This window comes from Macrobrachium nipponense, chromosome 15, assembly GCF_015104395.2.
Source record: "Macrobrachium nipponense isolate FS-2020 chromosome 15, ASM1510439v2, whole genome shotgun sequence".
NCBI classification, from domain to species: Eukaryota; Metazoa; Arthropoda; class Malacostraca; order Decapoda; family Palaemonidae; genus Macrobrachium; species Macrobrachium nipponense.
The window spans coordinates 68,122,334-68,137,333 of NC_087208.1; the positions used below are offsets into that span (position 1 = coordinate 68,122,334).

The window sequence follows — 15,000 nt, forward strand, 5'->3', positions numbered from 1 at the left end:
TCGGGCCAGCCCTAGGAGAGCTGTTCATCAGCTCAGTGTTCTAGTTAAACTAAAATATACTTAACTTCTCAGTTACTGCGATGAGATTATTCGTCTGTTAGATGTACAGGACAATTATCATTTGCTGACAAAAGCAATTTCATCACAATTTATTTTAGCAATAATAGATTTTTACTGACATTCCATCAGGCCATCAGACTGCTGAACTTATTTGATGTTATTTCATTTTAATTATTTCTCCCGCTTATCTTGTATCTCAGTATTGGTAATCTAACAGAGGCCAAGCGATTTGATTAGTCTTTCGTTTTCTTCAGTTCCAAAATGAGGAATTCTCTACTTTCTTCCGTGGTTCCTGGATCAGTCAGCCTGCCTTCGTTAACATTTTTCCTTTGTTTTGGACTGCTGTGCCTCTCTCAGCTCTTCACCGTGAAAAGTGACGCCTTTGACCTTTCCCCTGATTGTGACATTGAAGGGTTGGTTTACAGTTCTGAGGACTGGTATGTCATCAGATCAACCATTTTATTATAATTTTAAATTGTCTTTTCCTGTAGTTAACGTATCCGTATCATTGCAATAACTGCTATTTCTGGTAATAACAATAGCAACGTAAATAACAATAATAACAGAATTGACATATTAAAAAAAACGGCAGAGTTGCTGTTGGACTTTTTTTAACATTTACTCAGACGCTGGCACAGACACACATACATTCACACACATCTATCTATCTATCTATCTATCTATCTATCTATCTATCTATCTATCTATCTATATATATATATATATATATATATATATATATATATATATATATATATATATATATATATATAAAGTATATGTATATATATATATATGTTATAAATATCTCTCTCTCCTCTCTCTCTCCTCTGGCTCTCTCTCGCTCTCTCTCTCTCCTCTCTCTCTCTCTCTCATTTGTTGTAACCAAATCTTTAACACGTTATGGTGTTATATCAAAAAGAAAGGTCAATTAATTTAAACTTTATTTTATTAATATTGTGATTCCTAATATTATTGTAATAATTAACATATATTAATAGGAATCTTGGTCACGAAGTATTAACTTGGTCACGAAGTAATAACTTCCTAAATCTATAACAGGACAACACGCCCAATTCTTTTCAATACACAAAGGTATATACGCAGTTCTAAAGCTTTATGATATATATATATGTACCCGACGCAAATAACGCGTGTCCTCGATTTTACCGCTCCCGGATGCTTTATTTAACAGGCAATTTCAGCCATTAACATCGATCATACGCGTACATTACGCACTAGACGGTGATGGAAAGATCCTCTGAAATACGTTTCTTCAGGATAACCTGTAATTTACTTTTCGAAACGAGGTCACCTTCTGAGAACCGAGCTGATTCACGGTATTGACGCTTTTCGCTTCTTTCGCTTTTTCAGCTCTTTAAGTATCTTTCATAACTCGCCTGGTTTCGTTCTATGCTGAAGGTTAATTAGGTACGTTTATCGGTTATAGCACTTATTGCCGGGAATGTGGGAGAGGGATGGTGGTACTGAATATACGCAGTGGTAATAGCACTGTAAGCGTCGCCAATCATGGACAAAAATTCATATCCATGTTTAGCTTTTCATATCTGCCATTACATTTTGCCTTACTTTTATTTTACTAGAATACGTCAGGTTAGCTTCATCTACTTGATTTTAAGTCCAATTCATTTTATGAAATATTTACGAACGCTTCATTTGCAGCTTATGACTCTCTATCAGTACGACTGACGATGCAAATGAACTAGGAAAATGCAATTGAAACAATAAAACATTATAATAATGTTCATTGATTTTATTACATAAATAGAAAGTAAGCTAAAGGCCAAGCATATTCTAGTACAGGAGAAATTTGAACAATGTGATGGCAGATATGAAGTGCTGAACGTGGATATGAATTTTCAATATAGGACAGGGAGCATTCACTGGATGATTGATCAACCTGATCCATGTAAATGAACCACTGAACCCTGAAACATTCCCATATAGAATGTCGCTGTTTCTAAGGGGACCATAAATAAACTGTTTGTGTATTTGTTTCTCTCTGAGTTCTCGTCTTTCCTCTGCGGTGTCATTTTTCTTCCACCTGGACGTGGGATTCGCTTCACTCATTTCGGCTGTTAGGCTGAATGAGATCTGAGATTACCGGTCCTCTTTCCAGTTGGCGTTGTGATCGGACGTTGAATTAGAGGGAGTTTGATAAATGCGTTGTCCGGGATGAATGTTTAGTGTGGCAAGATCGGTTAACCATGCGTTTTTGATCAGTGGAACTCGACCGGTCACACCACCGTACTGTACACAAACGCGCACACATACACAGACACATACAAACACACATGTATATATATTTGAATTTGTTTCATGTATTTGTACAATGTGCTTATGTTTTTGCAACCCAGATCAATCGTAAACCTATCGCAATCATGTTTTGCGTCATATATGAAAATAAAAGCTTGAATGTTATCGCTAACAAAGATTGTAGTCTTTCCTGTTTATCAATAATATTGACACGCAGCAGGTGATGTGAAAATGGCAGAAACCCTTAAAGCTACGGGGTCATAACATTCTAGGACTATTCCACTTTGATTATATTGTTGTAATTAACATACCGAACATCTAAGCGTTATTATGCAAAAGTAGATTTTTCACTTAATGTCAAAGATTTTTACGTGGACTATTATAGCAAAAATCAATCTTGATTTTTATGGTAGAACTTGACACTGAAGGGATTAAGAGGCGATCATCCTTAGAATTCTCTATTAGTCCCTCGAATTGATAGAAGGATGATTATTCGTTAATAAATGGAGAAACCGAATTTTACTCGAGAATGTTATCAGAGCAGGTTTAATAGTCCAAGTTGCCTGATGCTGAATGGACGGAGGTTATAAGGTAATATTAACGCTGAAATTGAATAAGGAAAGCTTATAAAAGCTTTGAATTCTAAATTTGATGTTAGAGCTTTAACATTAAGGTTCACGCAAAAGCCTAAAACTGTTGAGAGAAGGTTATAAATTGATAGCAGCACCTGAAATTGAAAGAAAAAAATATAAAGTGATGTTAGAGTCTGAAACTGAATGAGAAAGGTTAATAAATTGATATTCAGTCATAAAATTGAAGGAGGGAAGATTCTAAAATTCTTAGAGCCTGAAGCTAAATGAGCGAAAGCAAAATATTGTTGTTGGAGACTAATCTTAAATAAATGAAATTGTAAACTCATGTTACATAGAACCTAAAGTTGATTAGGGGAAGGTTCTAAAACGATGTTAGAGCCAGGAGTTACATGATGCTATTTTATAAACTGATGTTAGAGCCTGGCACTGAGAGAGGGGTGATTATAGATTGATGTCAGATCATGAAATTGAATGAGGGAATGTTAATGGTATTGAGCCTGACATTGATTGAGGGAACGTTATGAATTGATGCTACGGCCTGAAATCTGAATGGAGAGGATTACAAATTAACGGTATAACACAAAATTGAGAGGTAAGCTTTTAGAATTTGGAATTCTAAGCTTTATGTTATAGTTCGAAACTGAAAAAAAACTTAAAACTTTTTTTCCTTCTCGGGTAGAAGTTTGCGCTAAGTTTGCTCTTGAAAATGAATAATCAGAGATTTTAAAACAGAATTCTAGGGTTGATACTTGGGCCTCATATTGAGAAAGGGAAGCTTTAAAAAAAAATACTTGAAATTCTAAGGCCTATGATAAAGCCACGAGTTGAAAGAGGGAATGTTAACGATACTTCAGATATTATGACGATAAAACCTGGTAACGAACGAAAGAGTAATAAGCATAGAGCACCTTTGTCTTCATAATCCCGTAATCACAAAGTCAAGACTCAGACAACTAGATCAGTCTTTCATGCCACTCACTTCTAGGCTTTGGAGTTCTCCACCTCCTCCAATACTTACTATTTTTGGTTAGTTTTGGTGTCCTTCGTAGAGGGGTAGTGCCATCAGTACACCTCATGGTGTACACTATAGGCATTGCTTAAGATTCTTTGCAGAATCCCTTCGGCCACTAGCTGCCACCCTTTTCATTCCTTTTGCTGTGCCTTCATTCACATTCTCCTTCTTCCAACTTCCTTTCCACTCTCACCTAACAATTGATTCATAGTGTAACTGCGAAGTATCTCTCCTGTTACACCTTTCAAACCTTATTGCTGTCAATTTCCGTTTCAGCGCTGAATGACCTTATGGGTTACAGGGCTTGGACTTTGGAATAAATCCTATATTCTGTTCTATTCTACTCTAGTTTTGGAGTCTTATTCTCTATCTCTATAAGACTTTTAGGAAACTCTTGTTGTTTTGAACATTTTCAGGTCTAACCCCTTATCATTCAGCCGTTGAGAGAGAGAGAGAGAGAGAGAGAGAGAGAGAGAGAGAAAAGAAACCCTTTACGCAATGCAAGGAGGGAGGAGCAGTACGAGAGGAGTTGCTGCATTTCCAAACCAGGTGTAATTTCATCCACTCTCTTTCATAGGAAACCCTGATCGAGTTACCCTCACGTCACTGCATTGTGGTCCTGATAACACCACAATTTAGCGTTGCTAGTCCACGAAATTCGGCTCTTTTGCGTCAATTTCATTAAAGGTTCCCGAAACTGAATGTCTGTAATAAAGCTTTTAAATTTTACTAAACTCTTAATAACTGCGTACATTTCATGAATGACTTCACGAACTCAATGGCTGTACTAAGTTATTTAAAATTTTACCAAAACTGAATAACATTTTTGTTTTTGCTAAATCACAAAAATAATTGTGCCTTTCAAGCTTTATTCTATATATATAAAATATTATATATATATTATATATATATTATTATATATATAATATATATATATATATATAGATATATATATATATATATATAATATGGAAAGCATGCACGCTGATAAATCAGTGAGACTTGCAATTGCCTTTATCAGAAACAACTTTCAGTACTTTCAAGTCCATATCATCACTTTAAAATCACATGACGACATCGTCTTCAACCTCATGAAACTTCCAAGAACGATAGACTGTTGCCAAGCGAATCGTTAGACCTAACATTGTAAGTTGAGTACATTTTGACGGCATCATGATCCTCATTGCGAAATGGACACAGGTGAAGCATTTGGGGTTTTTGCGGGTCTTGCCAACCTCCCGGTGTCAGGATTCATCCTGCGGTTGGGCCGTGACGTCAGTGATCTGTAGTGATGTCGCACGTGAAATCCCAGGTTGAGCACGGTATCGAGATCACCTTTCACGTGTTGCGGAGAGAGAGAGAGAGAGAGAGAGAGAGAGAGAGAGAGAGAGAGAGAGAGAGAGAGAGAGAGAAGCTAAGCACTTCAAGGGAATCCTCAACATTGTGTTGTTTGACCTCATTATCCTAAAAAATGAAACTAAGGTGTAAATAATTAGTTTAAAACTCTTTTTGATGGTACTAAACAAGGTCTATAGAGAGATCTATAGATCTTGGCACTAAACTTCCAAAGAACACTACGTGAAAATTGTGTTCAGCTAATTTGAAAATTCATTTATTGATGAAGGAACAAACATCACCGTCTGTTTATTACCTCAGACAATGAGGTTAAGGTTTTTACTTTGGTTTATTCGTCTGCTGTTAGCAGACGAAAGGCTATGTTGGTTTTTACAAAAATTTGGCCAAATTGCAAGCAATAAGTATTTTGAATTTAGGAAATGTTATAATAAACAAGAATGTTTTCCTTTTTTTTGCTGTGTTTGGGGAAGAAGGTAAATTGTAAATGATAACTCTAGACCCAAGAACTGAAATCTTATCAGTCTTTATCGTAGATTTTGACAATTACTTCTGAAAAGAATATCTCGCTAGAGGTTATCACCTCTTCACCTGTAATATTCAGACTTGATTTCGATGACTCATATGGGGTTCAGAGTGCTTTTTCTAATTATTATGATTACTTGTTTTTCTATCATCATCGTCATGATTATCATCTCCAGTTCTGTGTAAAAAGGAGAGTGAAGACTTACAAATATGAACTCGCGAAATAAACACTGCGGCTCCCAGCCAGTTTTGAACGAGCAAGAAACTGCTGTGTAGTAAACAAGACTTAGTTATAAGGCTTCTGCCATTAGGACTCCTTTCGTCAGGGTACTTTTCCCTCTCATCATTTACCTCTTCTTTGCGTTTTATCATCACTAGATTTTATCAGGTTGATATTATTTGAGTTTTAAACTCTTTCTTGATTATAGTCATTCGTATTGTTACGTCTTAACTGTTTTTGTTGTTTGATGTCAATACCTATGAGTATGCTTCGCTTAAGTACTCCAATGTAAAAAGGTGGTCTTTCAAAGTAGCTTACATTTTCCATTATCCTGATATTTTACTTTTTTCTATTTTCAGTACATTTCATCTCGTGTCTTTTCTTTTTGTTTTACAAAAGGCTTTACTGCACAAAAATCAAACGTCTTGTATACTCCAAATTTCCCGTCAAAGAAAACGATAAAAAACTTTTGCTACCATTTGAAAAGTTGCTGACAGTCAGGGTCGACAATAGATACTGGTTACATATAAGGCTCTTATATATTAACTTTTTAACTCGGTTTTAGAGATTATTGCGTGGCGTGGCTTCAGAGGTTACACACCTGATCTAAGCCACGGTTCTTCAAACGGCTGGCCAGATACATTGCAGCTCAAAGCGCTCGTGTGAGCCTAGACAATTATGTTAATATTCCTGGGTAACCTGGGATCTGAGCTGTTTTTATTGTTTACTGATGGCAAGGGGATTGACCTTGAAAACATTGCAATTACTCATTGCACCTAACGCAAAATAGTTATTGCTCTTGTAGCCTTTACTGAGAGATGGAACGAATAAATAAAAGGTACAATTAAATGGGGTTTGATGATGAAATCCTCCAAAGCTAAGAGTATTATCTGTCTTGTTTCATAACGACTTCCAGCTCCGAATCCTGGTAACGAGTGTTTGATTAGCTTTACTTTCTATTCCGCGAACTTAAACGTATATCAAATGGTGGTAGAAACCCAGCCACTTTTTTTTTCCTTTAATAATACTTCTTATATGGACAGACATGATAGTGTTAATGATATCTGTTTACTGTTATCTTGAATGTTTGAGAATTAGGGCATAAATACATATTTTGTCGAGGTACCACGACCTCACAGTAAGACAGTAAAACTATGGAACAATTTGGGAGAGTTATTTAGCCTAATGCTCACGAGTTGGGGATGTTGCAATGCTTTCTTTAAGGGTCATGCACTGTTACTGTTGATAATCTTCATATACCACGAGCCGTGTATTCTGTGGAAACGTCCTCAACGGTTTTTCAGTCGGTTGGTTTTGTTTCTTATATAGAATATATATATATATATATATATATATATATATATATATATATATATATATATATATATATATATATATATATATATATATATATATATATATATATATATATATATATATATATATATATATATATATATATGCTTCCCATTCGCTTGTATGTAGATATTTGCGAGTTCCACAATCCAAAGAATTTTGCATTGATACAAACCCGTCCTTTTCCATTCACCGTTCCCGGAACATGGTCCCTTTCGGCGAAATCGTTCTCCGTCGGAAATGAGTCGTTTGTTCTTGGCAGGGGTTAATTATGGACCGCGTCATTCGGACTGGATATACTCCGTATTGGGTGCAGCGAATTCGGAACGACATGGGAACCAGCTTGGTATTTGTATTCCAGATTACATGGAAACAAGTAAGAGGTGCAGTTTAAATTTTGCAGCGTTTCGAGATTAGCTTTTGTCTTTTAAATATTGGGGGGATCGTTTAATTAATATAATATTATATATATATAATATATATATAATATAATTATATATATATATATAATATTATATATATAATATACATACATACATAACATACATACTACATAGTGAGAGATTCTCATCTACATACCTATATAAGTATGTATGTATAGAGATATATTTATACATATATACATATATAGTATATATAATATATATATTATACAATATATATATATAATATATATATATATATATATATATATATATATATATATATAATGTGTGTGTGTATGTTTGTGTGTGTGTGAGTGTATCCTTATGTCAACACACACGTCTGCAGACATAAATAAGTACTAACAGTCATATACTTACACTCATACACCGCAGAGCTGCCAGATAATGGTCTTAGGTTCAGGCGACTGGCACGTGTAAGGGCTGACCTGTGTTGAATACGCTGAAGTCAACGAAAAGTTCTGTGGTTTTGAAAAGAGCAAGTCTTCATTTTTCTGTTGCCTTTTAAAGGGATAGCCGGGAGATCTTATCGGTATACCAGTCGTGGACTTTCCACTGTAATAGCATTCCAAAGAGGTCAGCTTTGGTTATAAGAAGAGGGTTGGATTTCAAAACTGGAATCGTAGGTGGTGTATTTTCATGCAACTCTTACGGCAGATTGTTTTGGCAATACCGTGCTGCAACGACTTCATACTCAATAGTCGTGACATTTATCAGTGATTAAACAAGACACTGTCAATTCTTCAGTTTTAAAGGTGTACTCACAAATTTTACACAATTTGCCACGTTACAAAGATGTGCTGTGTATTCTCCCTTTTTTAAAATAAATCCTGTCTTTTTTTTTATAGAGTACTCACATTTTGCCAGTTCTATTCTTGGTTCTCTTATGGAAAATATTAGTACATTCTTTGTCATATAGTGGATGTTTGATCAAGTTTTCCACGAATCTCATTAGTATTTAACCCCACTAATTATATATATATATATATATATATATATATATATATATATATATATATATATATATATATGGGATTAAATATTATATGCGAGTTGTGTAAAAGCTTGATAAAACCTACAGGATAATCTATGAAGAATACACACATATATATTACCAGTGTGAACCTTTTCGCTACATAGTTCACTATAACAATATATTATCTTAACAGTGTTCTATCTCATGGAGCATTTAAAGCCGACTCTCTCTCTCTCTCCCTCTGGGTCCTTAGGGATAGTAACGCACTATCAGTCTATCCGATTTCGATCAGGAGTATCTAAGCTTATTCCTTGTAACTGTTGTGTTAAGATTCGCAGAGCTCTAAATACTTTCATGATAGTCAGTTAGCTCTAGTGGGTTGCACCCGGGTTGAGAGAGAGAGAGAGAGTGATGAAAAGAAAACAAAAATGACAACAGTAAGAGATGCGTGCTTCGTCAATACACACATTATAGGAGTTATTCATATTCATGTGGAATCTCTCTCTCTCTCTCTCTCTCTCTCTCTCTCTCACACACACACACACACACACTCATATTCTCTAATTTTGAAGGATCAAATTTACAGCTAGCACTGACGATTTGCATACTTTTTCGATCAAGGCTCAGTTACGTAATATTCCCACAACCATCGATCTTTCCTTGCCCACAGCTACAATGTTTTCCTCCTCATATTTGAATCCCTACTTGAAAAATAATACCCTTTTTTACATTCTTGTGTTATTGTTCATTAAAAAGGAGAGTAGTAGTAGTAGTTAGTAGTAAGGACGGTAAAAGGTAATCGTAAATCAAAGGGAAGACAATATTGATTGCTGTGAATGAACCTTCAAGATTTTCTTAGGTGTCAAAGTTTGTTCTACATATCAGTCTGGATATTCATTTTAAGAAATAGCCTATAAATATTGGGTACTTCATGCTCTCCATTGTTATTGGCATTTTTATATATATAAAAAAGTTCGCAATGGTAAAGATAATGAAACTTATGGTTTACTTTTTAAATTTAAATTTTGCACTAATTTTTACGCTTGAAAATGCCATTCTACTTATGAAGAAATGTATTATTTGAAATTACTTTAAGGAAACAAGTAAATCTTATTTTTTAACATTCAGAATATAAATATCTCCTTTAGATTATTCGAAATTAATTTAAGGAAATAAGTAAATCTTATTTTTTTTTAAAATTCTGAATGTAAATATCTCCTTTAGAGTGCAGGTAACCAACTTCTCTTTCTTATTGAGAAAGGTTACTGTTACAAAAATGAGTAGCTGCTTGAAAATTACTCAACTACCTAAGAGGTCTCTCATAAAGAGTTTCAGAACAAAAACGCAAAATGGGAAATTTGGGTATAAAATTTTGCAAGATGGGGAACTGGTCACATGGGGACATGACGAGTCTCCTTTGATCTTGATATGTAACCTGTTGGTCATCGATTTTGGATTTCGTAATGTCAGATCGATCTGTGCTAGTCGACGTAAAAGTTCGTGTAATTTGTAGGGTTTGATTTTCTCATGTTTATCCATCGTAGCATAAGCATAATCGTGTCTATTGACGGATAATAATTTCCAGAGTTATTTAGTATACTGGGGATCCAAAATAGTCTTAAGGACTCCCGAACGAAAATAAAGAAAAAATGACATATCATTTCATTAATCTGATTATGAACCTGTGGTTTAGTGACACTTGCGTAGGTTAACATTTCAGCATTTTTCTTTTGAGTAATGCCTCTGTTATTAAGTATCACTTTAGATATTTTGTGTGTGTGTGAAAGCATGATAACACACACCTCTACCAATTAGGTTACATTTCCGTAAACTGTGTAATAAATATATTTTCGTCAGTTGATGAACACCAAACATTTATGAGTATTACATTCATTACACTTTATGTTACAAATATTAATTTAATCCCTAAGCTTCAAGTACCATTTTGTTGACCACCTGCATGAAAATGCCAAGTCGTACTTCATCCTTAGACCGGAGCCATACAGAGTTTAATGCCAAGGTTACAAATTCAGCCTTCGCCTTAGGCAGCAGCAGTAGTAGTTCCGCCTGATAAATTCACTTCGACCTAAACCTTCAACATACCTGTATTGATTCGAGCGCTCACGTAACTCCGAAAAATTCCTTCATGCCGTAGGGTATTCTAGATCCTTCTTGCTACTAAAACTATTCATTATGCTATCATCTCTGTCCTTGGAGAGTAAACGTACTTCATACCATAGTCAGGTTTAGTAAGGTCACAGGGTCTGAGCTCGCTCTGTCTGCCTGGAATAACGCCTATGAATTACTGGTTCTGACCTTGGCAAAGAACGCTGCCAAGGCTGTTCTTGGCATAAGCTTCTCGTGAGCTTGTCATAATCCACGACCATTTTCCCGCAATGAAATTCGGGAGGACCTTGAGGACTGGCATGCCATGGGGCGGTTCGCGTGCGTCGTCAGAGCGGGACGGGCGAGAACGACACTCTCGCTTTCAAAATCCGGTGATGATGAATAATTAAAAACATTCCCTCGTTCTGTTTTTAGTAACAAAGAGCTGTTAGCTTCCACGAATCAGAAGATCCCGGTTAGCCATAAAAACCTTTTTTATGGCTTTCACGTGTCAAAATTTCTTCATGACCTGGTATATATAATATATATGTATATAATTCATTTTTACCATTCAAGCGCTGTAAGCTTACATAGCTTAAATTAGCTTGATTAGTTGTAGAAACAGGTTTTGTTTGTTCGTAGACTGAAGTACCCCAAAGTTGATTTATATTTCGTTCATTCTGCGTTCTGTATTTAGATGGTGTAATTTTAGACGTTTCGGAAATAAAACTACGAGATTGCATACCTTTTGCATTACAAATGTTCTTGGTTGAAATATTTTTTGAAAAATTATTACACCTTATGCATCACTGTAATGTCACCAAGAAACACATTTCTTTAAACCATCCGTCTCTGTCTGTCTTTCTCTCGTGCGTTTGGCATGCACAAACCAGCACACACAGACTCACACACGCATTTAGTCTTGCCCGTAATATATATCACTTATCGTGGCATCAGCCACAAAAACCGTGAAGGTGGCGAGACCAGGCTTAAGCCAGTAGACTTACTTAAAAAAAGGAAAGAAAACGCCTCGCCTACTTACAAGCCGGCTGCTATTAAACAGTCGAGGAGGTTTAAGAAAAGTCAAACACTTGAACATTCCTTGAGACAAAGACTGCCTTTTTTTCTGGTGTACAAAAACATGATGTAGATTAGATTAGTTTTATCAGCTTCCCCGAATGTTGTTTGTTTTGTAACGGTAATGCATCGTTTTATCTCGCCATCATTTTTAGATGATTTATCATTTTCACTTTCTATGTCATCAGAATTCATGTTCCTGTCAATCTGAAGCTGAGTTTTACTAAGTTTTGAGTTCGTCTCATTAAAAATTGAGTTCCATTTTTGAGAGAGATGAGAGAGGGAGAGAGAGAGAGAGAGAGAGATAGAGAGAGAGAGAGAGAGAGAGAGATGGCTGAGAAGGGGGGGGGGGGGTTCGCCCAGGGTGGTGGTGGGGAGCCAGCCATGCCTTATATTTTCAATTAGTGCAAATGCATCTCTGTCATGCAGTGGGTAGCTCATTATTTGGGAGACAAAAAGGTGAGGGTAAAAGGGGCCTTGTGCTTTTCAATATTGTGTACTTCTAATAATATATTTACAAACTTGCAAATGAGGCATGGCGTTCGTAGGGAGATGTTGCGTTCATGTTTGTCAAAGATTTTACATGAGGCAAGCGGTTGTATCTTTACATATTAATGATAATTCGAATATACTGAGGCATTCACACCACTTGAACAATATTGATTAGCTGAAGAAGAAAAATGCTGAACTAACATTGCAAACTGGATGTTTGCTTGCGTCATCCAGTCGAGCATTGTAAAGTACAATGCCATGAACGACTTTCGGTTAAAGGAAAATTGAGTAAAAAAATTAAATAAATAAATAAACAAAAACATAAAAACATAAAAAGGAATGTACTTTTCTGGTTATGTTATACTTGTCTCCGTTACAAACAAGTAAAAAAAATTCTGTAAAACATATTATGCTGTGTGAAACTCAGCCACGGCCCATACAGCTCTCAGCCGCGGCCCGTGAAACTTTCAGCCACGGCCCTGTGGTAGCCTGTGTGTTGACACCTATAAGCGGTAGTCCCACGATCATGGCTAAGTTTAACCTTAAGCAAAATAAAAACTACTGAGGCTAAAGGGCTGCAATTTGGTATGTTTGATGACTGGAGGGTGGATGATCAGCACACCAATGTGCAGCCCTCTAGCTTCAGTAGTTATTAAGATCTGAGGACGGACGGATAAAGTGCGGACGGACAGGCAAATATCCATCTCGATAGTTTTCTTTTGCTGGAAACTAAAAGCTAGAAATATAGGCTTTCAGGATTCCAGATGTTTACCGAATCTTTTATTTAGAAATTCCAGTTGTTTTGGTGGTCGCTCGAAAGCTTGGTTTGGCGTTTCAATATTGGTATTATCTTCTTTTAAAGTTATTACAACAAGTGTGCCACTGATTAATAAAAGATTATTTAGATTTGGAAGCGATTAGGCGTTAACACGTAGAGATAAAATGAGAAAATCAGGAATGTACGATAACATTTCTCGCCAAATATTCTATAATAATTTCCTCAGCATCCATGTGCTAACGACCTCTCTCTCTCTCTCTCTCTCTCTCTCTCTCTCTCTCTCTCTCTCTCTCTCTCTCTCTCTCACACACACACAGGTGCGCGCACCCACACGCCCAAAAATATTTCATGGAAATTATTGACAGTCTGGCAATATGAGTTTGAGGGTATTATCATTCATGGCCTACTCATAAAAATAACAAACGTGCACGAGTTGTTCAACTGTAAAACAATGTTTTCTGTTTTTGCCAAAAGATACAAATGCCTTCGAAAATGGAGACATTTATATATAACTCACTCTCACTTTCGTTTACTGACTGACCGTTGAACCTACGATGTAATCTTGACGGCTAGACTTTCGTTACCCTTCGCGTGACATATTTGAGCTCGAGTTATTGTTGTCGAACAATCCCGACCGATTTTCTGATAACACTCTGAGTCGACGTATTATATATTTTATAATGTTTTACCGTAGTATTTTTTGAACTTTTAACATCGTATCACTTTCATGTCATAAAATTTTCATTGATGTTGGCCTAACACCAGAAGTGTCGTCATCCAGACTATGGATTATTGGCTATCGTGAATTTCGTTATATATCGGTATTCTCTGTTCTTCAGTGTTTTTTGTTCACCATTTTTATAATTTTTTGTTATATGTCATTACTCTATGTTCTCCAGTGTTTTTTGCTCTCCATTTTAATATTTATTCGTTATGAGTCTCAAACCCACATTTTCGCCTCGGTAGCTCTGATGGGCTTAATAGAAATAGAAACTTGTGGTAAAAAGTAAAGGCCATTTTGCGTTTTATTTACATTCGCATAAGTTTGCTAAGAATAAGACAAGTTTACATGTAGACAAAATTATATTTAATATGGCAAAAAAAAAAAAGTTTTGTTTGATTTACCAAAGATTAAACTATTCTTGGAATGTTGAACCAAACTTCGAAAGGAATTATAAACAGTTTTAACGAGCTACTCGTCGAGCAAGAATCCGTGCTAGAGTGACTCCAGCTTAATATTTAAATGTTTATTAATCTCTGCCCAATTAGTATATTTCACTTTGATCACTTTGTAAACTAGCAGTAAACATTTTTTTTTTTCAAATAAAAATTTTTTTTTGGTGGGGTGGGGAGGTGGATAGTTGAAGATAAATATATGCAACCAGTATGGAAGCTTCAATCTTGCATCTGATTGGTCGATGCATTGTAGTAATAGAAAGTGACCTTTGGTAAGTGGCGAGCATCTTGAGTCTCCGTTAAGAGTGATTATCTTGAATGATATCGGCCGCGAATATTTACTGTTGACTCAGAACAGGATTAGGAAGTTGTAACTGTAGCAGCATGCTTTTAGAAGCGTCGCGTCACTTATGCTTCATTGCAGTTAATATGTCCTCACAAACGTTCTGCACTAATTAATCTTACCAATAAAACCAGTTAAAAAGAGCTTCCGTAATGTATACAATACAAATTCACAAGCAAACTCTTATGTAGGAACATTAATATTTTTTTCTGT

At 35.7% G+C, this 15,000-nt stretch overlaps 1 long non-coding RNA gene across 1 annotated transcript in view; it reads left to right on the forward strand.

Annotated features, from left to right (window-relative positions):
- The window catches only part of LOC135195043 (uncharacterized), a 555,149-nt gene that overhangs the window by 157,500 nt on the left and 382,649 nt on the right, over positions 1-15,000 (forward strand). The gene's annotated exons all lie outside the window — the stretch shown is intronic.